The 27,781-nt window shown below is 41.8% G+C and overlaps 1 long non-coding RNA gene across 1 annotated transcript; it reads left to right on the forward strand.

Moving 5' to 3' along the window:
* The first annotated feature begins 156 nt into the window (after positions 1–156).
* On the forward strand, positions 157–27,647 carry LOC142436619 (uncharacterized). Its single transcript, XR_012782029.1, has 3 exons — positions 157–219; positions 802–879; positions 27,528–27,647. It is a non-coding gene; the product is annotated as an uncharacterized LOC142436619 (long non-coding RNA).
* Positions 27,648–27,781: the final 134 nt, after the last annotated feature.

A 27,781-nucleotide genomic window follows, 5' to 3' on the forward strand; every position in this document is an offset into this window, starting at 1 on the left:
GCAGCTTGCCTCCCTGTAACACCTCTCCCTTATGGAAAGGTGAGAAACTTACCATTGCGTCATTGCTTGCGTTATATAGCTATTAAACCACTGGCCTGAATCTTTTAGGAAAACAGTCGATTGCAGAAGGAGATCTTTGAAGTTGTGGAAAAGTAGTCAGATTCAGAGAAGCTGGTGCTGAAACTGCAGAATGACCTTGAGTTTGTGCTGAAGGACAAGGCAAGTGCTTCTGCTTATTCTGAGTCTTTCAACTAGAATCATGGTCAGTAGTGTGGGCCATGTCTTGAAAATGATACTTGGGTGATAGAACTTTGGTTTTTTTCCTTACAAAAATCCTGTAATGGAGAGAAATCTATATAATATCTTTTTCTTTCCCCTTTTCATGACAAGTCACTGTGACCTAGTGCTACCCCGCGTAGTATGGCCTCTGTACTGATAAAGCCAGGACCCACTAATAGTACTTGGGATTAGCCAGAGAGGCCAAAGGAGCACTTAGAGCGTGGTGCCATCATATGTCATCTACCCTAAGGACGTTGCTGGGAAGGGAGAAGTTGCACCAGAGACAAGGCAGAAGTGCATCCCAGCCACCACAGGCTCCGGGTCCTAAGAAAACGCTGTTGGTGGCAAGACCTTTTAAACAAGTTTGAAAGTAGGTAGACTGGATGCTTTTTTCTAGAGCTACTGGAAAGTAGAAGTTAGATTCCCAGAAGGAAAGTGAGGAGGTGGCCCCAGGAACCTGGCCCAAGAGGACCTGCCTTACCATTCTCTGTATTGTTGCTTTCTTTCTGGGTCTGACATCAGCTGGAACCAGATGGCACTGCACTCTTCTCTCAAGAACAGTTCATGGCGATCCTGAAGGAGTATGAATTCAAGTGCAGGGTATGTGCCAGGGAAGTTTGGGGGGCTGGGCCGGGGGGGTTCCCTCACCATCCTCAGCTCTACTGCACTCACTCTTTTGACTGCTGTGAGCAGTCACATATTAATCTTGTATTGGGTCTTACATGCCAGCATTTTGGTTGTTGGTACCCAAACCTTCACCTTTGCTCATTCCCATCCTCTTCCCCAACCATTTCTACACTGGGGCAGGGTCAAAGCTTATGGGGAACTTAGGGTTTTCTCTAAAAGCATGACCCTCTGGCTGCATCAGCAGGTCTCTAGACCTCTTGTGCAAAAAAGTCCAAAGAACTCTACTTCTTGTCTCATTGTACCTGCTAAGAGGGTGGTGTTCAACCATTAGAATGGACAGAACTGTAGGTGACCAGTGTCTGTGTAGCTCAACCTAGCTGATGGCTATGAGAGTGGCTGAGGTTTGAGCAGGCCATGTTCAGGCCCTCCTTTTGGAGGTTGAAAGAGGAGACCACTGAGAGTATCTTCTTGAAGAGACCGGGCTTCTACGTTTAGCCTTGATTCTGCTGAAAAGCCTCTAATTTGATGACGTCTACTTGCTGCGTGTGGAAGGTCAACTTGATATCTAAAAGTGGCCTCATGTTATAGCCACAAGAATGTCCCAAGAAACCAGGCCCAGTGCTCCAGACTTGACGGCTGCTATTCTTCTACTGTATATCTTTCTTTAAAAACAAAGTTGTTGTGTGGGTGTTTTTTAATCATTTTATTGGGGGCTCTTACAACTCTTGTTACAATCTATACATCAATTGTATCTGACATATCCGTACATATATTCTGTCTTTCTTTTATAGACATTTACTTTCCATGGAGCCCTTGGGATCAGCTCCTCTTTTTTTCTCTCCCTTCTCCTCCCCCAACCCCAACCCTCGTGGCCCCTTGATACATTGTAGATTGTTAATTATTTTCAAATCTTACTCCGACCGCCATCTCCCTTCCCTTCTAGTTTCTGTTGTTCTCCCCCCTGACTGGGGGTACGGGATTATATGCTATTCATTGCTATTGGTGTCTCCTCTCTCCCCACTTCGCCCCCTTCCCCCTACCCTTTTGTTGTCTCTATTCCCATTCCTGTTCCTGGTTCCATGTGTCGTGAGTTTTATCTCTTGCCTATGCCTATGCGCATGCTCCCGTCTAGTCTAGATTGGGAAGCGGCACTGAGGTCGTGATAGCGGGGAGTGAGAAGCTGTTGAACTCATTGGAGTACAGTCCTTCATAGTACTGTGCAATTACCCTTTTGATTTTATTAGGGTTCATTGTAATGTCCCTTGTTTCATTCCTCATCCTTGCTATTGAAATTTGTTCCTTCCTTTCTTTGGTTAGGTTTTCCATGGTCTTTTGATTCTGTTAATCCTTTCAAAGATCCAGCTTTTAGCTGCATTTCTTTTTTCCATAATTTTCTTGTTTTCCCTTTCATGAATCTCAGCCCTTTTTATTTTTCTTTTGCAATTTGTAGGATTATTCTGCTGACTGCTCTAATTGGTGTAAGTTTTGTGTCAGCACATCAATCATACGTCTCTTTCTTTTTCATGTGCTTACATATTACTATCAGACTTTCTCTGATAGCGGCCTTTGCTGTCTCAAAGGTATTGGTAACTGTATTCTCATTGGTTTCTAGAAATTTTCTAATTTCATATCTTTCTGAGCCAGTAACCACTCCTTTTGCAAAAGAGAGTTATTTTTCTTACAATTTTTTCCCTTGTTTTCTTCATCATCCTTCTGTCGATTTTCAGCCTTATGTTATAGTGGTCGGAGAGAGAAGTCGGTATGGTCTCTTTATGTTTGAATTTACACAGATTCAACTTATGTCCCAGCATGTGGTCTATCTTTGAGTATGTGCCATGGGGGGCTTAAAAAGAATATGAGGGTGTTTTTGCATTTTGGTGGAGCGTTCTGAAAATATCTATCAGGTCAAGTCATTTAATCATAATGTTTAGATCTGTTGCCTCCTTGTTAAGCTTCTTTCCTTGTGATCTTTCTCAGAGAATGGTGTATTAAGGTCACCTACTATAATTGTTAGCCTGTGATTTCTTTTATCATCTTTTGGAGTGTTTGATAAATTTTGTGGACGTCGCGTTGAACATGAATATATTTATTATGTTCACTGGTTCTTCATCTACTGTTCCCTTGAACATTATATAGTGCCCCTACCCCTTATGTCTTGTTATGGCTTGTACCTTGGGAACTATTTTTACAATCTGAGGTTAGGATTGCAACCTTTGCTTTTTTTTGAATGGCCGTTTTCTTGGTATATTTTTCTTCAGCCTATTTTTGTCTGTAATCATAAGATGTGTATCCTATAGGTAGCAGCCCAAGGGGTTGTGTTTTCTAAGTCAGGCTGCTAACCTCTGCCTTTTATTGGCTGAGTTCTGTCCATTGTTATTCAGGGTTATTATATCCAGCTGTGGACTCTGTGATGTCATCTTGTACCTTTTGTGTTGAATGTTTTCCTACCTCCCTTTCTTATCAGTGTGTTGTCCATTTGTGTGTGGTTCATTCTGCCTTTCTTTGCCACTGTTATCTTGGGGGCTGTTTACTCTTTGTTTACATCTGGGTGGAGTTGTTTTATGTGGCAGTCTCTTGTTTTTGTTTGGTGAGTGATGTTTTTCTGCCCATACCGGTTAGATAAGGATCTTTTGTAGGGCTAGTTTCTTTTATCGTAGTCTTTGAGTTTTTCCTGTCTGGGAAGACTCTAACTTCTCCATCTATCTTGATAATTTGGCTGGATAGAGTATTCTTGGGTTTGTGTTATTTTCTTCAATTTCTCCTCTTCACAGTGTCCGCTGATTGGTCTCAACAGACTCTTGTTTGAGTTCCTTTATAGGTAACTGTTTCTATTTTCCCTAGCTGCTCTTATGAGTCTGTCCTTTTCCTCTAAGTTGGATAGAATAGCTGTTATATGCCTTGGTGATTTCTTCTTGGGAATTCAGTCCAGCTGGTGTTATTTTGGCCTCCTGAATAGTTGCCTAGTTTTCATTTATTAATCTGGAGAAGTTTTCCCCTAAGAATTTCTACACTATTTATTATGCCATTGACTCTTTTGTTGTGCCTTGTTCAGGTAGTTCAATTATTCAGATGTTGTTCTTCATAGCATCAAACATGGCTCTCAGCTTTTCTTCAGTTTCTTTGATTATCTTGGCTAACTGCCTTTCCCATTTGCTGAAGTCTGCCTGTTTATCCTCTAGGCCACTGGTGCAATTCTCTGCCTCATCAAGTCTTTTGGAGAAGTCTGTGAATTCACTACTGGATTTGGTTATCTTGTCCCTGAGGTCTTTTATTTCCCTTTGGTGCGTGGCCTTTATCTCCTCTATCATTTCATCCTTTTTTTATATTGCTTCCCTCATATTCTGTATAACTCCAAGCAGAAATCCTGAAGATTGCTTTCTGTTTGCAGATCAATGTCTGCTTCTACTATACATGTCATTATGTTCAGGACTTCTGGCATTGCCTTTTGTTTCTCCTGTTTTTTCATTGAGGTTTTTGTGGCTGGTTGCTGTTTGTGTTGTGTTGTTTTAGAAGAGCCTGGTGCCATTTTTCAGAAAGTCAACAAGCACTGGTCTCCTACTTTGGAAAACTCATTGGAGTGCGTCATTGAACTGCCTGCAGCTAAATGTACTAGGTCAGGCTACCACTTTTTCCTCCTGTGGTTTTACTCCTTACCTAGCCAACCCGTATCCTGTTATTTAGAGGTTACGTTGGATGGTCCTCTCATGGGACTCTGGTTGGGTGATTGTGGACTGGGGAGGATGACACTGCACTGGATGATCTTACAGGAAGCCATGGTGGTGTGGCCCACAGCGGCTTGGAACACCTCAGGGGAAGTGCGGGGGTGCTTCCTGCAGCGGGATTGCCACATAGTGTTGATGGGTGTGCCCACTTTAGTGTAGAGCACTGCAGATAACAGACGGAATTGTTCTAGTAGCAAGATCTCCCATATAGGTCACACAGATGCTCCCACAGCAGTATGGCACACTGGAGAGGGCTCACACAGAGCTGTCTTAAGTTGTGTAAAGCACGGCAGCAAGTAGGAGGAAGTTCCCTCAGCCATGTGGGACCACAGAGGACGGGGAGGGGCCCAGGGACCCTCCCAGCCACATGGTGCACCGTGGAGGGTGGTTGGGATTTCCATCATCTGCTTACAGGGCTTTGGAGGGTTGATGGGAGTTCTCCTAGATGTTTTAAGGGGAGATTCCCCCATTTGAGGTGTGGCAGAAGACAGGCAAGATTTCCCCAGCTGCTTGTAAGGCTACAGAGGGCAAGTGGGCAGGAGCTGCCCCAGCTGAGTGGAGGATGGATGCAGTTGCTCTAGGCAAAGAGCAGTGACCTGGAGCCCAGCAGTGACATGTGAAAGGAAAGACAAGAAAGAAAAAAGACCAGGTGGTGGGTACCGAGGCCAATTAGACTGTGGAAGAAGGGAGAGAGAAATAACAGCCCCAGTCACCTGACTGTGGGGCTGGAGGGGTTTAAACCCTGCTGAAAGGCAGCAGTAAGCTGTGGTTGTGTTGAAGTTAAGCCTTTGTGCTGGCCAAGAGAGCTCAGATCCAGCCGAGACTGTGGCAGGGGAAAGGCTAAGCCATAGCCAACCTCTACAGTAGTAGCCCAAACCCCACAGCTCTTCAAGACCTAGTGTCTGCTCATCTTTAAGATGCTCTGCCTGTGACCCAGAAGAGTGATATTTCCCTCTCAGTGACTCTCCTCCACTGATTTCTGCAGAGTCCCTCTGGAATGCTACTCCATCACCATCTTGCCACACAGACCTATTCATCTTTTTCTTATTGAAGTGTTTCAATTACGTATATCATTGCCAAAATCTTTTTCCTAATCTGTAGATAACATTTTTACTTTTTTGATGAAGTTTTTGTTTTACTTTTCTTAAGTCCCAGACTTCAATTTTGTCTTCTGTTACGTGTGTATCCTTCATTAATATTTGACATTTTGTGTATCCCCTGCAATAGCACTCTTAAGTTTGTCCATGTTTTCTCATTGATTTTCTGGTATTTATTTTTAGATATTTGATCCATATTATATGTTTTTGTGGGGGTGTGGGGCATTAGTCTTATTTAATTATTCTGCAAGTCGAAATCCAATTTTTCCTGCACCATTTGTTAAAGAGACTCATCTTTATGTGGTTATTGTAAATGGTATTGATTCCTTGTTTTCTTTTCCGGAGTTATCTTTGTTAGTATGCAAGAATCCTGTTGATTATTATATGTCAATTTTGTTTCCTGCCATGTTGCCAAATCTTTTTATATTTTCTAGCAATATTTTTGTTGAGCCTTTGGTGCCTTCTATGTATAGAATCAGATCGTCTGCAAATAGTGACAGTTTTACTTCTTTGCCCATTTGGATTTTTGAAACTTCTTTTTGTGTCCTGATAGCTCTGGCTAACTTCCAGTACAATGTTGAATAAGAGTGTTAATAAGGAGCATTGTTGTGTAATTCCATCTGAAAGAGGAATGAGTGCTTTCAGTTTCTCCCTATTGAGTAAGATGCTGGCAGTTGGTTTTTCATATATGTCCCTGATTTCATTGAGAATTTCCCTTCGAATCCTATTTTTTAGTATTTGTATCTAGAATGGCTGTTAGATATTATCAAATACCTTTTCTGAATCAATTGAAATGCTCATGTGGTTGTTTTTCTTTTTTATATGGTAGATCACATTCATTATTTTTCTCATTTCAAACCATCTTTGCATCCCTGGAACCAATCTCACCTGCTGTGGTTCTTTTGCTTAGCTTTTTGATAGATTGTTGGATTCTGTTGGCCAGGATTTTGAGATTTTGCCCCTATATTCATAAGGGATATTGGTTTACAGTTTTGTTTTGTTTGAAATATTTATTTCTGTTGACAAATAAATGAAATTTTGTCTTAAAGCATGGTGCAGCATGGGTAACAATGTTCACTCACGGTACTCACATGTGGGTGTATCTGCATGTGGGCGGACCCACCTAGAGACAGATAGAGGAGCGGTGTCTTGGTTCCTAAGAACATTGGTAACACAGAAAAATATGAGAAAAAGACAAAAAGGATGGTAATAGAAATAAATTAATAAAAATATCTATTAAAGGCAACAAAAGAGAGACAATGGGAAGAAAACATAAAATTTAAATTTACAAGACATATTTTTGTTTTAAATTCTATACCATTGGCTAAATTAACTACACTATCAATAAAATTGCCTTATGCCCAAGGGGATGATTGATAATGTTCTCTAACAGAAAATAACAATTATATCTCTGAGGTGAACCAGAGCCAGATGAACCATAAATATGTGAATGGATTTTGAGCTTGCACTTAATTCTAGCCTCAATCTAAGTACAATTAGTTCTTATGAAATGGCCCTATTTGATGCTCGTCCTCATGAAGAAATCACTCAAGACATGAATGCTATAGGAAAGTGTAATGAAGAAACTAGATGGTGCCCACCTATCAGAAAAAAATAGCATCTGGGGTCTTAAAAGCTGGTCTTAAACAGCCATCTAAGTGAGGGATCAACTAAGTCCATGTGGAAGAAGCACACCAGCCTGTAACATCCTAGGATTTTAACTCATGAAATTCAAATCTGAAGGAGGGAATGATATCAGCTTCAATTATGAACACCTGGTTTTAAGGTTGTGGATAACATTTGCAAGCTCTGGGGAATCCTCTCTGACCAGAGCCATGGGATGTGAACAGCCCTGTTATCAGACAGATAGCATTGTAAAATTGGTTATTACAGATGTATTTAAGTTAAAATTTATACATCTCCCTTTTGACTCATTTTAAATATATTCCAGTTCTTTTAACCTCTGCTTTCTTTTCTAGAGCTTTTTTAATCTGTTTTCTTTGTTATTGTTGTTAGGCTTTTAAAAATACATTTTTCTGTATATGAAATCCAGGATAACTGAATCTATATAGACAATGGTTTTGGGGGCTGTGGCAGGGGAGGTTGGGGGAAATAACATGAATACAATAAAGAAAAAATGTTCTAAAATTGATTGTGGTGATAATGATTATTACAATTTATCTTAATATAATTGAGCTGTTGTATGACATGTGAGTCATATGCCAATAAAAGTGTTTTTGTAAATGAATTAAAACAATTTTTCCAAGCTGTTCTCAGCCTGCTAATTGTTTCTGTCTTGGAAATTTCAACGACAATATGTTCCAGTGTTTTCTTTTGGGATCTGTGGTGTTTTGGGTTCTCTCTGCTTCCTGGAGAATTATTTTATCCTCCTCTGTTCTGTTAAGGAAGTATTATTCCGGAATTTCTTATATGGATAGAATCCCACTTCATTCTTATGTTTTCTTCAGATTCTTTTGTTCTTTTAGCTGATTGTATCACTCATAAATTGGATTTAAGAGATATGCCTTCAAACTCACCAATTCAGCTTTCCATTTCTTCAATTCTCTTACTCTGTTCTTCTAAATTGTTGCCTAATTCTCTTATCTTAATATTTTCTGCATTTCTTTTTAGAGGTTTTTGTTGAAGATATCTAGCTTTTCTATTCTGACCATTGTTCTCGCAAACTCTTTGTTGAAAGTACATGACAACATTTTTCTGAATTCAATTTATGATAGTTTCAGAGCCTGTTCTTTTTAAGAAAATTCCTTGAGATCTGAGTGTTGTTCATTTGTTAATCCTTCTTCTGATGAATCAGGAGTGACTGCTGCCACTGCAGCATCGTGGCCGGGTATTACGGTTGGGAGGGCTGCTAGATTTTGTGGGAGTCGATGACTTTGTTGAGTAGTGCCAGAAATGAATAATAGAAGAGGGACGGGGGAGGGAAAAAAGGCTTTGGGCAGTAAAAGGCTGTACTAAGAAAAGTTGGGAGGGGGAGGAACACTGTACTTGAGTGTATTCTTCCCTAAGGCCAAGAGCTTCTTAACATAGTCCGTCAAAGCACAGGCAATCTTCAGGAAAACCATCATGGTGCCAAGTTTGTCCTTGGGATAGCCTAGGCTGGTCCTTTGGGACCTATGCTCCGGGAACTGTGCAGGCCAGCTTGCTTGGAGAGCTGGAAGCCACATGGGACCTGCGTGCTTATTACACGTGAAGCTTTGGACCCTGCTCACAATGATAGTCTTTGAGGAGTGGAGCTGGGTTGCTGTAGCCAGCAGTGCAGAATGGAGCTACAGATGGGTAGCAGGAGACCACTGGGCGCCTCTTCAGTGGACCTGCTCTTTCCTTCCCTTCTCTGCTTGCTCCCACAGTCTCTGATATATGGAAGCCTCCTTTTACTTCACTTTCAAGCCATTGTCTGAGATCACAGGCCACCTGTCTTTTCTTAGGGCCTAGTCTATCCTGGTTGTTACATAAGGATCTACCTGTGTGTATGTGTTCAGTTGGACATGTTCTAGTCCCCTTTCTTTAATGTTTTTAAAAGTTTCTATAGAACTGGTGTCAGCACTTCTGAATTTTTTATGAAATATCCCAGTGAAGCCATCTTGCCATTGACTTTTCTTTTTATATATATTTTTGGTCTTTTTTGAAGGGGTGGAGCAGGGGGTTAATCACATTCTGAATTGCTTATTTCATAATTACTCTGCTTAAACCTATTTCTATTCATATTAGTTTAGGTATGTCGTATATTTTCAGGAATTTGTCCCATTCATCTGCACTTTCAAATCTGTTGCAGTTCTTTTTCATAGTGTTATGATTCTTTATTCAATGAATATGTTGTGTTGTCTCCAGATTCATTTCTTTGGATTATTTGCCCTCCCCCCCCCCCCCAGTATATCCAGTAGTTTGTTTCAGTGATCCTTTTCAAAGAACCAACTTCTGGTTTGATTGATTTTTTTCTGTTGTTTAACTGTATTCTATTTCATTTCTTTCTCACTGGTATTTATTATTCATTTCAGCTAGTATCTTTGGCCTCTTGCTCTTCCTTTCCTTTTTGTTCAAGTTTTCATTTAAACAATTGATTTTCATCCATCTTTTTAAATATGGGCATGTATTGCTATGAATTTCCCTCTGAGAATGGTTTGTGCTGTGTCCCAAAGGATTTGGTATGTTGTGCTTTCCTTTATATTTGATACCAAGTATATTTTTATTTCACTTTTAATTTCTTACATAGAGAAATTGTTTTCTAGTCGTACAATATTTAATTTTGGTATAATAATAATTATTCATTTTTATTCTTCCTGTGATTGATTTCTTACTTCATACCATTATGGTCAGAAAGTATGCTTTGTATGATTTTAATGTTTTAAAACTTGAGATTTGTGGCCTAATCTGTAGTTGGTTCTGGAAAAATTATCCTGTGAAAATGTCTGCTGATGATGGATGGAGTGTTCTAAGTTAAACTGGCTTATGATTTTCTTTATGTTCTTAATGTGCTTATTGATTCACTTTTTAAATGTTCTGTCGAGAACTGAAATTGAAGGTTTCAAATCTACAAATATTAATAGCGGCACTGTAATTTTTTTTCTTTGATATTAGTGTTTGTGTCATGTTTTTGGACAGGTTAGGTGAATATATGCTAATAATTGTTGTATCTTCTTGAAGTATTAGCCCTTTTATTATGTAATAGCCTTTATCAGTATGACCACACTCCTTTTTTTGGGTGCTGGTTGCACGGAACATTTTTTCCATCCTTTATTTTCAGTCAGTTTGTGTCCTAATGTGAATGTGTGTTTTGTGTAGGTAACAAAAGATGAATCATGTTTTTTATCCAGTCGATCACTCTGCCTTTTGTGTAAATATTTTGGCTATTTACATTTTCTTCATTCTTTTAGCTAATTGGGTTTTGAGTTTCTTTTATCTGGTTTCTCTTTTTATCAATTTTCCTGTTATTTTTTGTATTTAGCATCTTTTGTTATGAGCTTTAATTCCTCTTTACATATTCTCTTAGTGGTTACTACAAATATTATACTATACAACATGCAATTACAGTAACATTTAGCATGCAATCAACAATGAATGTGAAATATTAAGTATTCCTGGTTTACTGTTCCCTCTCCTTTTTCTGTTGGTGAACCTCCAGTGACAGTAATGTACACCCTACATCCAGTAGTCGTAATATGTACTTATTTTCTGAGATCTCTGTCTGACTCCTTCCTCCCCCTTTGTGTACATTTGAGTGTTTGATTAATGTTCTTTCCTTTCCATTTAGAAAACTTCCTTAAGTACATGTAGGGCTGGTCTGGTATTGCCAAATTCCCAAGGCTTCTGGTTATTTGGGACTCTTCTTCCCTGTTTCAAAGAAATGCCTTGACTTAGTGCTTTTCTGTTGTTTCCTTTTTAATTAAAGTAGGGCGATGCCATCTATCGGTTGGCGTGTGTCACATATTGGTATAAGGAGCCCTGGTGGTGCAGATTGGTGTGATACTGCTAACCACAAGTCAGCAATTCACATCCATCTTTCTCTGTAGGGGAAAGATCAAGCTATTGCTCCCATAAACATGTACGCTCTCAGAACTCTAGGGTAAAAAAAGAAACCAAGAAACCATGGGGAGCAGTTTTACTCTTCCCATAGGGACACGAACAGTCAGAATCAACTTGAAGGCAGTGGGTTTTTACCTGTTGTTATGGAATTAAAGAATTTCTGATTTATTACCAAAGGTTTATAATTCATTACTGTGCTTAGATTTCTGGTGTTCAAATTGTGCCAGACAGGTCAACCTATCTGCTAAGTTTTTGCACTGCACCATCATTGTTTTGGTTGTTTTATTACGTGGTTCCTGAGATACTCCAGATTTACCTTGTACATTGCTGCCATTTACCCCAGAATCTGCCATTTCTCCAATGACTGCCGGTTCATTTGACAAGAGAATGATTCTTGAGGTCGATTAGGTTACCAGATGGGCTCATTGCTACAGGGATATCCTTGCTTGTTGGCTGAACTCAGTGTCTTACACTCATTCTACAGAAGGAGAAATAGCATGACCTTTCCCCCTGCGTAGCGCCCATTCTTTTCCAAATTTTAGCGTAAAGTTTCACTGTAATTTACAATGCATATTGCAAAGCACAACAACCATGCTTCTTCCCTTTGTCGCTGAATTTTCCTCCAATTTAGCTATCATTTTAACTTTCTTTCTCTTTCTCTCAGCTGGTAATCTTTGTTTTCTCGATGAGGCTGCCCTTGGCAAATATAAGATTTTAGTCAGATCGCATTCAGTGGCAGTTTTTACTGCTATTGTGGACACTACAATGGATTTATCAAATGTTCTTTCTCTTTAAGCATCATTTCAGCTTTTTCTTTTTTTTCCCAACTGTCCATCTTGATTTTCCTGGTGAGGCTGCCTTTGATAAAAGGAAATATAAGATGGTAACCCGCTATCTTTGGTTTGATACTTTTTTCTGCTGTGTATTTTGCTGGACACCATAATGGCTTTCTGTGGCCTCTGTAAGAAACCCAGAGTCCTTTGTTCTTAATGCTGTGATAGACCTTAGTGGACTTGCTACTTCACAAGACTTTCCCCAGATTCCTTATCACCTTCAACATCCACAGCCACCCACTTAAGCAAGTGATAACTTAAAAACAGTAGTCTGACTTCCATCCTTCCAGAGAGCCACCAAGTAGACGTGCTAAGGCCCTGCTGCTCCAGCTCAGGCTCCACACATCTCTACCAGTTGTAATGGACTATGCTCCTAGGTTTTGTGTTACTAAATCTCAAGACAGAGAGACTTCGACTCGTTGTATATCAGGCATCAGCTTTCTCACACTGCTGAGTGGTAGGGATGTGTCTAAAGGAGTCCTAGTGGTACTTAGTGGCTATGTTTGGGTGCTGTTAAAATCTAGGTCAGTCGTTCAAACCCATCAGCCAGTCTGTGGGAGCGAGATGAAGCCGTCTGTTCCTGTAAAGATTTTCCACCTCAAAAACCGAAAGAAGTAGTTCTCTGCCCTATATGGTCGTTGTGAGTCAGAATCAACTTGTTATCAGCAGTGGACATTTTCAGAATACCTATTTGGAATATAAGAAGAACCACACAAGAAGCAGGCCACCAGATAAATATGACTGTGGATGCTGCTTCCAAGATCCGTGCTGCCCAGTGGAAAGGGAAATGAGCTGCAAGTGCACACAGTTGACGCATCCCACTGCCGACTGCGAGGCTGGCAGTTTGAGTCCACCCACATTGAAAGGGATATTGAAAGAAAGACCTGGTGATCTACTTCTGAAAAATCACCATCGAAAACCCTGTGAAGCACAGTTCTACCCTGACACCCATGGGATTGGCAGTACTACTCAACCGGGTGCCTAGCAAGACACCATTCTTTGTGGGATTTTTCCTATTTTAATTACCATCCATTGCTTTTTATTTTTTTAATCATTTTACTGAGGGCTCGTACAACATTTATCACAATCCATACGTACATCCATTGTGTCAAGCACATTTGTACATTTCTTGCCATCATCATTCTCAAAATATTTCTTTCTGCTTGAGCCCTTGGTATCAGCTCCTCCTTTTTCCCCTCCTTCCTAACCCTTCTCCCTCATGAATCCTTGATAAATTTATAAATTATTATTATTTTGCCATGTCTTACACTGTCCAGCATCTTCCTTCACCCACATTTCTGTTGTCTGTCCCCCAGGGGGTGGTTACATGTAGATCCTTGTGATCAGTTCCTGCTTTCTACCCCTCCGTCCCTCCACCCTCCCTGTTTCGCCGCTCTCACCACTGGTCCTGAGAGGGTCATCTGTCCTGGATTGCCTCTGTTTCCAGTTCCTGTGTGTACCAGTATACATCCTTTGGTCTAGCTGGATTTGTAAGGTAGAATTGGGATGATGATAGTGGGGAGGAGGAAGCATTGAAACTAGAGTAAAGTTGTATGTTTCATCATTGCTACACAGCACCTTGACTTGCTCATCTCCTCCCTGCGACCCTTCTGTGAGGGGATCTCCACTTGCCTACAGATGGGCTTTGGATCCCCACTCTGCACTGCCCCTCATTCACAGTGATAATAATATTTTTGTTCTTTGATGCCTGATACCTGAACCCATCAACATCTCATGATCACACAGGGTAGTGTGCTTCTTCCATGTGGGATTTATTGCTTCTCAGCTAAATGGCCTCTTTATTTTTAAGCCATTAAGACCCTAGGTGCTATATCTTTTGATAGCCAGGCACTACCAGCTTTCTTCACCACATTTGCTTACGCACCTGTGCTGTCTTCAGCGATCGTGTTGGGAAGGTGAGCCTTATGGAATGCCAGTTTAATAGAACAAGTGTTCTTGCATTGAGGGAGTACTTGAGTAGAGGCCCAATGTCCATCTGCTACGTTAATACTATAAATATATGCACATAGATCGATTATTTCCCCATTGTCATATATAAATATGTTTGCATATGTACATGCCTGTATTTAGACCTCTATAAATGTCCTTTGCCTTCTAGTTCTTTCCTCTATTTCCTTTTACTTTTATCTTGTCCCACTATCATGCTCAGCCTTCATTTGGGTTTCAGTAATTCCTCTCAGTTACATTACCCTTGAACGAGCCCTACCATGCCTTTTACACCCTCCTCATCACTGATTTTGGATCACTTGTTATTCCATTGTCCCTGGGATTTATTAACACCACTTCCTTTCCCCCACCTCTCCCTCTACTATGTCCCCTGGAACCTTCGGTCCTGTTGTTTTCTCCTCCAGATTGTTTATCCAGACTCTTTTATCTAGACAGACCTGCAGAGATAATACTATGCACAAACCAAGACAGAGCAAAACAAAGCAACAAACAAGAAAATAGTTCAAGGTCTATTGACATTTAGGAGTGTTTTCTGGTGGAGTCTGATGGAGTGCCACACCATGGCCCCAAAGTCTATTTTTGGTATTCCCTCGAGACGTCCTTGCTCTGCTCCCCTTGCTGTTCTGTTGCACGCCTTTAGTGTTTTGCCTCGGTGTGGTGGGGTCTGATCAGGCATAATTCCCTCACTGTGTATCCAGTGTTGTCCCCTATAGGGCTATGGGCCAGTGAGGGATGTCATGTCTCATAGTGGGGTTGACCATATGGCCCTCTCTAGCTATTGGCTGCTCTGAGCAGGGATATCATCTTCAAGTCTTGGTGGGCCAGGATGTGCTCCACTCTCTCTTCCTCCCCCCTCATTTGCTCCTGTGTGCTCTGATCAGACATGTCCCTCTCCCTGAGCTGTAGCTTCAGTGCTGCCCCTAAGGTAAATTCTTCAGGGGGCAGGGGTGGTTGTCCACATAGTTGGGATTGGGGCCTGTCTCTCAGACCCCTCTACTGGTTCCCTGCTTCATGCCAGTATGTTGCATTCACATCTTAGAGCACCGCTTTGTAGTCTGGTCCCTCTTTCCCTGAGAAGATATGAATAATACACTCCCCTTGGGGGAGTTAGTGCCCTGTTCCCCAACTACTCATTTGTTTTTGTTTTTTCTCTCTTTCCCCTTCCTTTTTAGTTGTCTACCATATGTATTCCTGGATTTGGTCTAGTCCCTGCCATACTCCCTGAACCTGAACCCAGGAATGTTTATATACAATAGTTTTTTCCCTAAGCCCGTTTTGCACTTTTTTTTTTTAAGCTTTCCTCATCAGACTCATATAGTACTTCTCATTTTCTGCTTGGCTTACTTCGCTTAGTATAATTTCCTCCAATTCTTTCCAATGTGCTTCATGCATTCATCACTACTTTTTTTCTTATTTTTTAATCATTTTATTGGGGGCTCATAGAATTCTTATCACAATATGTTCTTGATCCATTGTGTCAAGAACATATGTACATTTGTTGCCATCATCATCCTCCAAACATTTGCCTTCTATTTGAGCCCTTAATATCTGCTGCTTATTTTCCCCCTCCCTCCCCACTGTCCCCTACCTCATGAACCCTTCATCATTAATAAATTATGATTATTTTGTCATATACTACACTGTCCGATGTCTCCCACCGCCTTCTTCTCAACTGTCCCTCCCCCAGGGAGGAGACTATATGTAGATTCTTGTAATCAGTTCCCCCTATCCACCCCACATTCTCTCCATCCTCCAGGCATCGCCACTCTCACCACTGGTCCTGAATGAGTCATCTGTCCTGGATTCCCTGTGTTTCCAGTTGCTATCTGTACCAATGTACATCCTCTGGTCTAGCCAGATTTGTAAGGTAGAATTGGGATCATGATAGTGGAGGAGAGGAAGTATTTAAGAACTAGAGGAAAGTTATATGTTTCATCGCTGCTACCCTGCACTCTGACTGGTTCATCTCTTCCCCACAACCCTTCACTAAGGGGTGTCCGATTGGCTACCAATGGGCTTTGAGTCTCCACTCTGCACTCACCCACATTTTCAATGATATGATCTTTTGTTCCTTGATGCTTGAAACCTGATCCCTTCGACAGCTCGTGGTCACACAGGCTGGTGTGTTTCTTCCATGTGGGCTTTATTGCTTTTGAGCTAGATGGCCACTTGTTTATCTTAGAACCTTTAAGAACACAGACGCTATATCTTTTGATAGCTGGGCACCATCACTTTTCTTCACTACATTTGCTTACACACACGTTTGTCTTCATTGATCGTATCAGGGAGGTGGGCACCCATTGATATGATTTTTAGTTCTTTCATGTCTGATAACCAGTCCCTTCTGCACCTTGTGGTCAGACAGGCTGTGTGCTTCTTCCATGTTGGCTTTGATGCTTCTCAGCTAGATGGCCGCTTGTTTATCTTCAACGCTTTAAGATCCCAGACGCTTTGATAGCCACGTACCATCAGCCTTCTTCACCACATTTGCTTATGCACACATTTTTCTTCAGCAATCATGTCGGGAATGTATGCATCCTGGAATGCCAATTTAATAGAACAAAGTGTTCTTGCATTGAGTAAGTGGAGGCCTAATTGTTTTATTAGGAGTTCACACAACTCTTATCACAATTCATACATACATCAGTTGTGTAGAGCACATTTGTTCATTCATTGCCCTCATCATTCTCAAAACATTTCCTCTCCACTTAAGCCCTTGGCATCAGGTCCTCATTTTGTCCCCTCCATCCCCGCTTCCCCCTCCCTCATGAACCCTGGATAATTTATAAATTATTATTTTGTCATATCTTGCCTTGTCCGACATCTCCCTTCACCCACTTTTCTGTTGTCCACCCCCTAGTAACAAGGTCAAATGCAGATCATTGAAATCGATTCCTCCCTTCCAACCTACTCTCCCTCTACGCTTCTAGTAGTGCCACTCTCACCACTGGACCTGAAGAGATCATCCACCCTGGATTCCCTATGTTTCTGGTTCCTATCTGCACCAGTGTACATCCTCTGGTCTAGCCAGACTTGCAAGGTAGAAATCAGATCATGATAGTGCAGGAGGATGAAGCATTTAGGAACTAGAGGAAAGTTGTATTTTTCATTGTTGCTACATCACACCTTGACTGGCTCGCCTCCTCCCCTACACCCCTCTGCAAGGGGATTCCGGTGACTGACAAATGGGTTTTGGATCTCCAATCTGCACCCCGCCCCCCCACCTCATTCACTATGGTAAGATTTTTTGTTCTGATGATGCCTGATACCTGATCCCTTCAACACCTTGTGATCGCACAGGATGGTGTGGTTCTTCCATGTGGGCTTTGTTGCTTCTGAGCTAAGTGGCTGCTTGTTTGCCTTTAAGACACCAGACGCTATACCTTTTGATATCCGGGCACCATCAGCTTTCTTTGCCACATTTGCTTATGCACCCATTTGTCTTCAGCGATCATATCATGGAGGCAAGCACAAAATGTTATGATTTTTTGTTCTTTGATGCCTGATAACTGATCCCTTTGGCACCTTGTGATCACACAAGCTGGTGTGCGTCTTCCATGTGGGCTTTGTTGCTTCAGAGCTAGATGACCACTTGTTTATCTTCAATCCTTTAAGACCCCAGACGTTATATCTTTTGATAGCCGGGCACCATCAGCTTTATTCACCACATTTGCTTATGCACCCGCTTTGTCTTCAGCAGTTGCGTTGAAAAGGTCAGCATCACAGAATGTCAATTTAATAGAAGAAAGTATTCTTGCATTAAGGGAGTACTTGAGTGGAGGCCCAATGTCCTTCTGCTACCTTAATACTAAACGTATAAATATATGCACATAGATCTATTTACCCATCCTCATATATAAATATATTTGCATATATACATGTCTTTATCTAAACCTCTATAAATGCCCTTTGTCTCCTAGCTCTTTCCTCTATTTCCCTTGACTTTCCTTCTGTCCCACTATCATGCTCAGTCCCGACCAGGGTTTCAGCAAATCCTCTTTGTTACATTACCCTTGATCATGCCCTACCAGGCCTCCCAGCCCCTCCTCACCACTGATTTAGATCACTTGTTCCCTTGTCCCTGGGTTTGTTAACACCACTACCTTTTCCCCCACCTCTCCTATGTCCCTCCTGAACTGTCGGTCCTGTTGTTTTATCCTCCAGATTGTTCATCCAGCCTATCTTATTTAGAAAGACCAGCGGAGATAATAACATGCACAAAAACAAGACATAAAAATACCAAGGAACAATATACAACCAACCAACAACAATAAATCAATGACAAAAAAAAGCACAAGAAAGAAAAGTTTGTAGTTAGTTCAAGGATTGTGTGTTGGCCTTTAGGAGTGTTTTCCAGTTCAATCAATTGGGGTACCACACCCTAGCCCCAAAGTCCACCTTCATCATTCCCTGAGGACCTCGCCATTCCATTCCCTTGCTATTCTGTTGCACCCCCTTAGTGTTTTGCCTCGGTGTGGCAGGATCAGATCAGGCGTAGTTCCCACACTGTGTCTCCAGTGTTGTCCCCGGTAGAGCTATGGGTCAGTGAGGGACGTCATGTCTCATAGTGGGGCTGGCCATGTGGTCCTCTCTGTGAACTGGCTGCTCTAATCGGGATAATCGTCCTCAAGACCTGGTGGGCCAGGATGTGCTCCACTTTCTCCTCCTCCCCCTTCATCATCACCCATGTGCTCCCATCAGATATGTCCCTCTCCTGGAGCTGCAGATTCAATGCCGTCTTTTGAAATAAGTTCTTCTGGTGGGAGGGCCAGGCGTCCTCTTAGTATTTGTCATCACTGCTTTTTAGTGATGTGTAGTACTCCATTGTATGTATATACCACTGTTTTTTAATCCAATCATTTGTTGGTGGAAATTTGGGTTGTTTCCAACTCCTTGCATTCGGATTTGTACCCTTGTGGAACTGCTGTTCAGGACCTTTGCCCACCTCCTCGGTGGGCAATTAGTTTTTTTCTCTTTGGAAACTAGCAGAGTATTGTAGATTTTAGTAATAAGGCCTTTGTCTGATGTGTCAGGCTAAAGATGTTTTCCCAGTCCGTGGGCTCTCTTATTACTCTCTTGGTGAATTATTTTGATGTACACAGATGTTTTATCTTCAGTGTATCCCACATGTCAATTTGTGACTCATGTGCATTTGTGTCCTTCCCTGTTTCTGCTATCCCATGTATTCCCAGTGCCAAAATTCTCAGATTGGTCCCAGTTCCCTTATTGATGGACCTAATAGTTTGCAGTTTTACCTCAAGGTCTGTGATTTACCTTGAGTTTATTCTTGTGCATGGAGTCAGATAAGGGTCATGCTTCATTTTTCTGCAGGTAGATATCCATTTTTTCCAACACCGCTTGTTAAAGAGGGTACCTGCTTTTGATATTTTGGGGGCTTTATCAAAAGTGAGTTGTCTGTATGCTGATGATTTTATTTCTGGGTTTTCAGTTCTTTTCCAGTAGTCTAAGTATCTGTCATTATACCAATACCTCCCAGTTTTGACCATGATGGCATTATAATATGTGCTAAAGTCAGGTAAAGCAAGCCCTCCCACTGTGTCCTTCTTAGGGAGTCTCTGCTAATTCTGGGCTTCTTCCCTCTCCATATGAATTTGGTAATCAGTTTTTCCATTTCTTTCAAGAAAGATGAGGGTAATTCTCTCAGGATTGCATTAAAGTTATATAGTGCCTAGGAGAGAACTGACATCTTTACTATATTGAGTCTTCTGATCGACAAAAATGGGATATTCTCCCATTTGTTGAATCACTCTTGGTTTCTTGTAATAGTGTTCCATAGTTTTCCTCATATAAATCTTTTGTTCTTTTAGTCTGCTATTTCCCTAGATATTTTAATTTGTGCTTGGCTATTGTGATGGGTACCACCTTTTTGACCTCCTCTTCTGTTATTTTAGCTGATATGTATAGCAGTCCAGTGGACTTCTGTTTGTTGATCTTGTATCCTGCCACTCTGCCCCTTTTGGATCTTTTGGGATTTTCCATTTATAAAATCATGTCATCTACATATAACGATAGTTTTACCTCTTCCTTCCCCAGACGAATACCTTTGATGTCTCTCCTTTGCCTTATGCTGCGAGCTAAAACCTCCAGTACGATGTTAAATAAGAGTGGGGACAAGGGGCATCCTTGTCTGGACCCTTTTTCTGTGGAATTGTGTTCCTCTTTTCTGCATTGACTACCATGTTGGCTGTTGGTTCTTCATATATAGCTTGTATGGTCTTGAGGAATTGTCCTTCCATTCCTATCTCCTGACGTGTCTTAAAAAGGAATTGGTGTTGGATGTTGTCGAATGCTTTTTCCACATCTATCAATATTATCATGTGGTTCTTAGAGTTTTTCATGTCAATGTGGCACATGATACTAATGGTCTTTCGTATGTTGAACTATCCCTGGTATGAATCTTGCTTGGTCATGGTGAATTACCATATATACTCGTGTATAAGCTGAATTTTTCAGCACAAAAAATGTGCTGAAAAACTGGGGTTTAACTTATACGAGGTGTAATATCTCACAGGTGATTGTCGTTCCTCCGCTGTTCATTCAAAGCCCCACTGATACTGCAGGGCTTTGAATGTTTGTTACTCACATCTAACCAATCAGAGCCATCCTATGACGTGGAAGGCTCCAATTTGCAGAAGCACCCATAGTGATTCACTTACGCTGGCAGCTGAACTGGTCAGGATGTGTCCGTGGCTGCGCTCCGTCTCTCCCCTCTGGTCTCTGTGTTAATTCACATCCTGCATTTCCCACCCTAGGCTTATACTCAAGTCATCAGTTTTTCTAGTTTCCCAGGTAAAAACTAGGTACCTAGGCTTATACTCAGGTCGGCTTATATTCAAGTATATATGGTATTCGTTTTATATACATTTGTATTCTATTGGCAAGTATTTTGTTAACAATTTTTGCATCTGTGTTCATTAAGAATATTGGTCTGTAGTTCTCAATTCTTGTAGGATTCCTGCCCTGTTTGGGTATCATATTTATACTTGCTTCAAGAGGTTGCCGTCTTTTCTATGTTCTGGAAGATTTTGTGTAGGATTGGTGTCATTTCTTCCCTAAATGCTTGGTAGAATTGTCCTGTGAAGCCATCTGGCCCAGGGAATTTGGGGTTGGTAATCCCTTGATATCCTTGTCTATTTCTTCTATTGCTATGGGTCTATTGACATTCTTGATGTTCCTCTGGGAAATTCGAGGGAGGGATTGTTTTTCAAAATTTGACCATGTCTTCCAAGTTGTTGAATTCATTGGAATACAGTCCTTCGTAATACTCTTTAATTGTCATTTTGAATTCATTAGAGTCTGTTGTAATGTCCCCTCTTTCATCCCTCATTCTTGCTATTGAAATTTGTTCCCGTCTTTCTTTGGTTAGGTTTACCCACGATATGTTGATTCTGTTTATCTTTTCAAAGAACCAACTTTTAGCAGCATTAATTTTTTCCATAGTTTTCTTATTTTCCCTCTCCTAAATCTCAGCCCTGATTTTTATTATTTCTTTTCTTTTGCTATTAGCACGATTGTGCTGTTGACTCAGCCCTAGTTGCTGTAAATTTTGTGCCAGCATATCAATCATATGGCTTTCTTCCTTTCTCAGGTGTGCATGTATTGCTATGAAACTTCCTCTGATAACTGCCTTTGCTGTGTCCCATAAGTTTTGGTACGTCTTATTCTCATTCTCATTGGTTTCTAGAAATTTCCTAATTTCATCTATGATCTGAGCCAGTACACACTCCTTTTTCAGTAGAGAGTTATTCATCCTCCAATTGTTTGCCTTGTTTTATTCATCTTCCTTTTGCTGATTTCCAGCCTTATGGCACAGTGGTCAGTGAGAGAAGTCTATATGATATCAATGTGCTTAAATTTATGCAGATTTGACTTATGCCCCAGCATGTCGTCTATCTTCGAATATGTGCTATGTGGGCTTGAAAAGAATGTGAAATATTTTGTATTTTCATGCAAAGCTCTGTAAATATATATCAGGTCAAATTGACTAATTGTAGTGTTTAGATCTCTGGCCTCCTTGTTGAGTTTCTTTCCCTGTGATATTTCTTTCTCAGAGAGTGGTGTATTGAAGTCACCTACTATAATTGTTGAGGCTGTGACTTCCTTTTTCATATTTTGAAGCATTTGTTTGATGTATTCAGCAGGTCTGTCATTTGGGGAATATGTTTACAATGCTTAGTGGTTCTTTGCCTACTGTTCCCTTGAGCAATATATAGTGTTCCACATCTCTTTTTATGGTTTGCACTTTGAGGTCAGTTTTATCCAAGATTACGATTGCAACCCTTGGTTTTTTTTAATTGCTGTTTCTTTGGTATGTTTTTCTCCAGCATTTGATTCTCAGCCTAGTTTTGTTTGTAGTCTTGACATGTGTCTCCTGTTGGCAGCAGATTGATTAGTTGTATTTCTAAACTAGTCTAAACTAGTCTGCTAGCCTCAGTCTTTTAATGCCTGAGTTTAGTTCATAGATATTCAGGGGTATTATTTCCATCCGTGGACTCTGTGATGTCATCTTACACCTTTTGTGTTGGGTGTTTTCCCACCTCCCTTTCTTTTTAATGTAGTGTGTGTGTGTGTGTGTGTTTCATTCTTGACTTCTTTTCACCCTTAATCCAATGCTATCTTGGGGGCTGTTTTCTCTTTGTTTCCCTCTGGGTGAGGTTGTTCTCTGTGGCAGTCTCTTACTTATGCTTGGTGAGTGCTGTTCTTCTGCCTATACTGGATCGACAAGGATCCAGGCTGGGTTTCTTCTAATGTATTCTTTGAGTTTTTCCTTCTCTAAAAGACAATTACTTCTTCATCTATCTTGATCAATAATTTGGCTGTGTAGAGTATTCTTGGGTTTGCATTATTTTCCTTCAATTTTTGCAATGTTACTCAACAACTCTCTTCTCTTCTTCATAGTGTTCTCTGATACCCTGTTTCCCCGAAAATAAGACAGTGTCTTATATTAATTTTTGCTCCCAAAGATGCACTAGGTCTTATTTTCAGGGGACATCTTATTTTTCCATGGAGAAGTATGTGGTACACGTTTATTGTTTATTGTTTTATTAAAAGAGACCTCGTACTACCTGTCTGCTCTGACTGCGCTGCAGCCAATAGTGAGCTGCGTGGTGGTGCCCACCACTATGATCCAGAGTCCAGAGTTACGGTAGCTTCGGGGGTGCTGATTTTTGGGGAGATCTTATTTTTGGGAGATGCCTTATATTTCAGCCCGAGGCAAAACTGTAAGTAGGTCTTATTTTGGGGGGATGTCTGACTTTGGGGGAAACATGATAGGTCTGAGCATATTCTTATTTGGGAAACTATGTGATTGCTTGTTTTTCCCTAGCTCTTCTCATGATTTTCTCCTTTTCCTCAAAGTTGGATAGTAAGTATGATGTGCCTTGATTTCTTCTTGGGTTTCAATCTGACTGGTGTTCTTTCAGCCTCCTGAATGGTTGCCAGGTTTTCATTCATTAAGCTCGGGAAGTTTTCCTCCAAGAATTTCCTCTCTGTTGCAGTTGACTTCTTTGTGGTGTCTTCCTCTGGTAATCCAATAATTCTAATGTTGTTCCACTTCATAGCATCAGACCTAGCTTTTAGGTTCTCTTCAGCTTCACTAATGATCTTATTAGATTTTTGTTCGCATTTAAAGTCTCCTTGGCTGTCCTCTAGGTCACTGGTGCAATTATCTGCCTCCTCCAGTCGATTCTCGAGGTCTGTGTGTCTGCTACTAGTTTTTGTTATCTCTTCCCTGATCTCTTGTATTTCCCTTTGGTGTATGGACTTAATCTCCTCTTTCATTTAATCTTTTTTCTGTATTGTTTTTCTCATATCCTGTATTACTGCAAGAAGTATTCTGAAAAATTCTTTATGTGGCAGATAAATATCTGCTTCTTCTATGCATGTCGTTCGGTTCAGGACATCTCTGCCATTGAAGTTTGTTTCTCATGTTTTTTTGTTGAGGTCATTGGGCCTGATTGCTGTTTGTTTTAGAGGAGCCAGGTGCCATTTTTCAGGGAGTCAAAGAGCACTGGCTCTCTCTGGGAGACTCGTAGGAATGCTTCTTCGAACTGCTACAGCTAATTTCACTATGGAATTAGCCAACCACTTTGTCCTCCTGTGGCTTCACTCTTTCCCTAGTCAACAAGTTGGATGGGCCTCTCCGGAGATGCTGGTTGGGTTGTTGTGGATCCACGAGGATGGTGCTTTACTGGGTGATCTCACAAGAATCCATGATGGTGTGGCCCATGACGGCTTGGGTTGTCACAGGTGGCATGCAAAGGTGCCCGCTGCAACAGGAGTGTCACAGAAATCTGGTTGGTTGCCTGCTTTGGTATAGAGCACCGTGAATGGTGGGCGGAATTTCCCTGATCAGGTAGATCACTGCGTAGGTTAGGCAGAGTTTCCCACTGCTCCGTGGAAAGCTGGTGAGTGTTTGATAAGCTTTCTTAGTCTGTGAGGCACTACAGCAGGCGGGAGGAAGCTCCCTCAGTAACGTGGGCCCACAGAGGATGGATAGGAGCTCCCCAAGGCACACAGGCAGGATTTCCCCCAAAGAAGGGGTGCCGAATTTCTCCAGCCATGTCTTAAGCACTACAGAGGACCGGCAGGTGGGCTTTTCCAGGGAAGAAGTTGGGCAGGATATCCCCTGTTGGAGTGTGGGTCGGCTTTCCCAGCTTCCGGTTATGCTGCAGAGGGAGGAGCTCGTCCAGTAGGGTTGAGTGCAGGCATTAATGCCCTAGGCTAAGGGTAGTGGTCAGGATGTTGGCAGTGCTGTGTGAGAGAAAGGGGAAGAGAAAAAGAGAAGGAAAAAAAAACAGCCCACTGAGACAGGGGGCTAGGGGGGAATAGAGAGAAGAGAGGGAAACTGAAGCATCAATATAAATGAACCTGATCCTTGACCATGGGGCTGGAGGGGTTTAATCCCTGCCCTGAGATGGTGTCAAACTGTGGCTGTGTTGAGATAAAGCCCCTGTGTTGCCTACAAATGATCCTGGCTCCAGCCAAGACAGTGGCCGGGCCAAGGTAAGGTGACCAGATTTTAACATTGGTATAGCGGGACACCACTGATAAAACTCATATCCTGGTGAAATTGCCACATGGCAGCCGAAAACCGTATATACCCTCACTTGTTGTGCATTCTTTCCAAAAATTGGGACTTTTTAAAAACACCATAGACACGAGAAAAAATGTTTAAAAAGCGGTACGTCTGGTCACCTTAGGCTAAGGTCAAACCCTAGCTGGCCTCCATTGTGGTAAGCCAAAAGACCCAGCTCCTTAAAACCTATTGGATCTCTGCCTACTTATCTTTCTGATGCTCCTTCTGCGACCTGGTGGTGTGGAATTTCCCTCTTAGTGACTCTCCTGCACAGATTTCTGTGGAGTTCCTCTGCTATGTGTTACTCAGTCGCCATCTTCCTGGAAGTCTCTACCATCCATTTCTTAACAGATTTTTGTGAGAACTTTTTTTTCTCTCCCACTTAAAATTAATATACTTTTCCCCTCAAGAGACTGTAATTTACCTTTGTAAATTACAGAAAAAGGGCTTCAAAAATTCATGGAAAATTCCTTTACCTTTTAATCCTATTTCCATGAGCTATTTGTGGCTCACTCATACATGTTATTCCAGTTACTATGGCTCCATAAGAAATTATCGCCAACACTTAATGGCCTAAAATAGCAATTAAATATGCTCATAGATTTTATATTTTGTGGGAAGGAACTCAGACATAGCATAACAAACATGTTTCTTCTCTGCCCTATGATGCTGGGGCCTCAGCTACACACCTTACTGGCTAGACCAGAAATGTCTGAAAGCTCGCTTACCATGTGGCTGCCTGATGGGCCAGTTTGGGCTTCTTCACAGTTCAATGTCTAGTGTCCCTCCAGAGTACGTTTCCTAAAGGAGAAACCAGGTAGAATCATACTCCTATAGTCCCTGGGAGCACTGCTGCCGTATTCATTAGGTCTGAAGAGTCCCAAGTCCCCCATCCCCAGGTGCACAAAAGGGAAAGTGACCACACACCTCACATTCCTTCACGAAGGGATCTAGGGTCCCTGAGTAAACCGCATGGAGTGCATAGCTGACCTCTGGCTACATCAAGGAGAAGAATCCTACGTAGCTCCATCAATCAAGGCCGATTGCCACAAAATAGAGATCAGGCATGCCTCCACCCTCCATCATTCTTTACCCTTTTCTGATAGTAACTGTTTCTTCCACAGCATTCTACTTTTGTGCTGTGTTCTATAATCCATTGCACTGGTCGCACAGAGCTCACAGGCAATACTCACAATTAAGGGAGCTTTTTAGAGAACTTAATGGGTTACTACAAGCCAAGATCAGAAAACACTAAGGATACAGTCATTGGTCCACAGTATCATCTCGCCTCAATCAAGTCTTTCTCTAGTCCTTAGTCTCTGTGTTGCTCTTCAATTCTGTCTCGTGTCTCCTTGCCTCAGCCTCTGACTTTGCCTTGTTCTTTCAGTCTGTCCAGTAATTTCTGTTTCACAGCCTCTGGTTCCTCTTGTCTTTAGACAGAGATCTCATTTGTTCTCCACTGGTAGTTCTTTATCCCTTAAGTTCATGGGATTCCTCTCTGTTCCTGTTCTAAGATAACACATCCCTATGGCCAGGGAAGTGGCAACGAAAATGAACCAGTCCACTCTGTTTTGTGTTAGACATGCCCTATTTGCAAAGTCCCACCTAATCATCAATGGGAATCACAAAGACCTAGACAGAAGAGCCATGCCAAGAGACTTCACACCACGATAGTCCCACAGACAGGCGCTTCTTGCCTTCTTACCCTTAAATCTACAAGTGAGAGCTGTGTCTTGGGAGATTCGCCTCTAAACCCTGGCAACCAAGTGTGCTTTTTACAGTGCATTTCCTCAACTCCTGTGCAGACAGACCACTGCAGCCAGGTGCAGATTCAGGGCAGCCTCCCAGCATTGCCTGTCTGTCCTGCAGCCCCCACTCTATGTGCCTCATTGGGCCTCAGCCATCCATGTGGCCTTTCTGCTCTGCTGGGTGGCATTTTGTTTTAAGATGATGGCAACGCCTTGACAGTCAAAGCTGCAGAACCCTCTGGAGAAAGGACACCAGTGAGTTGCTTTTCTTGGCCATACCCCATCACTGTGGTGGACTTGCACACATTCCTGTTGAGTCAGGTGTTGGTGATCTGCATTTCTCCTCCACATTCACTTCACTTTAAAAAAAAAATTTAGCCCCTGCTATGATTCTAGTGATAGAAGGCGATGTAGGATTTAAGAAAGCTGAATTATCCCTGTCATGTTTAACTCACTGCATAGTTGGAAACTTATAGTTTGAATGTTACATGTTTGCTGTCAGGAATTGAATTTCCTTTCCACTGGGCATCCTGCAGACCCTGCGGTGCTGCATTGCTCCTTGGGCCTTGCTGTGTAGCATGGGGATTGCAGGGCCATCTCTACTCTGCTTATAGGACCTGCAGGACCGCAATGATGAGTTGCAGGCTGCGCTGGAAGGCCTACAGACATGGATGCACAAGACACAGAGTAGCCCATCTAGTTTCCGGCCAGATGGATGCCTGCCCCCAGCAGATTGCTCCGAAGGTAGAGGATCTTCTTGGGGAAAGGGTGGAGTCCTTGTTCCAGCAAACTGGGCTATCTCTCAGACCTACCCGTAGTTTGTGTCATGGGCCACTTCCAAGCATCATAGGGTATATTGAGGCACAAA

Source organism: Tenrec ecaudatus, unplaced genomic scaffold, assembly GCF_050624435.1.
Source record: "Tenrec ecaudatus isolate mTenEca1 unplaced genomic scaffold, mTenEca1.hap1 Scaffold_480, whole genome shotgun sequence".
NCBI classification, from domain to species: Eukaryota; Metazoa; Chordata; class Mammalia; order Afrosoricida; family Tenrecidae; genus Tenrec; species Tenrec ecaudatus.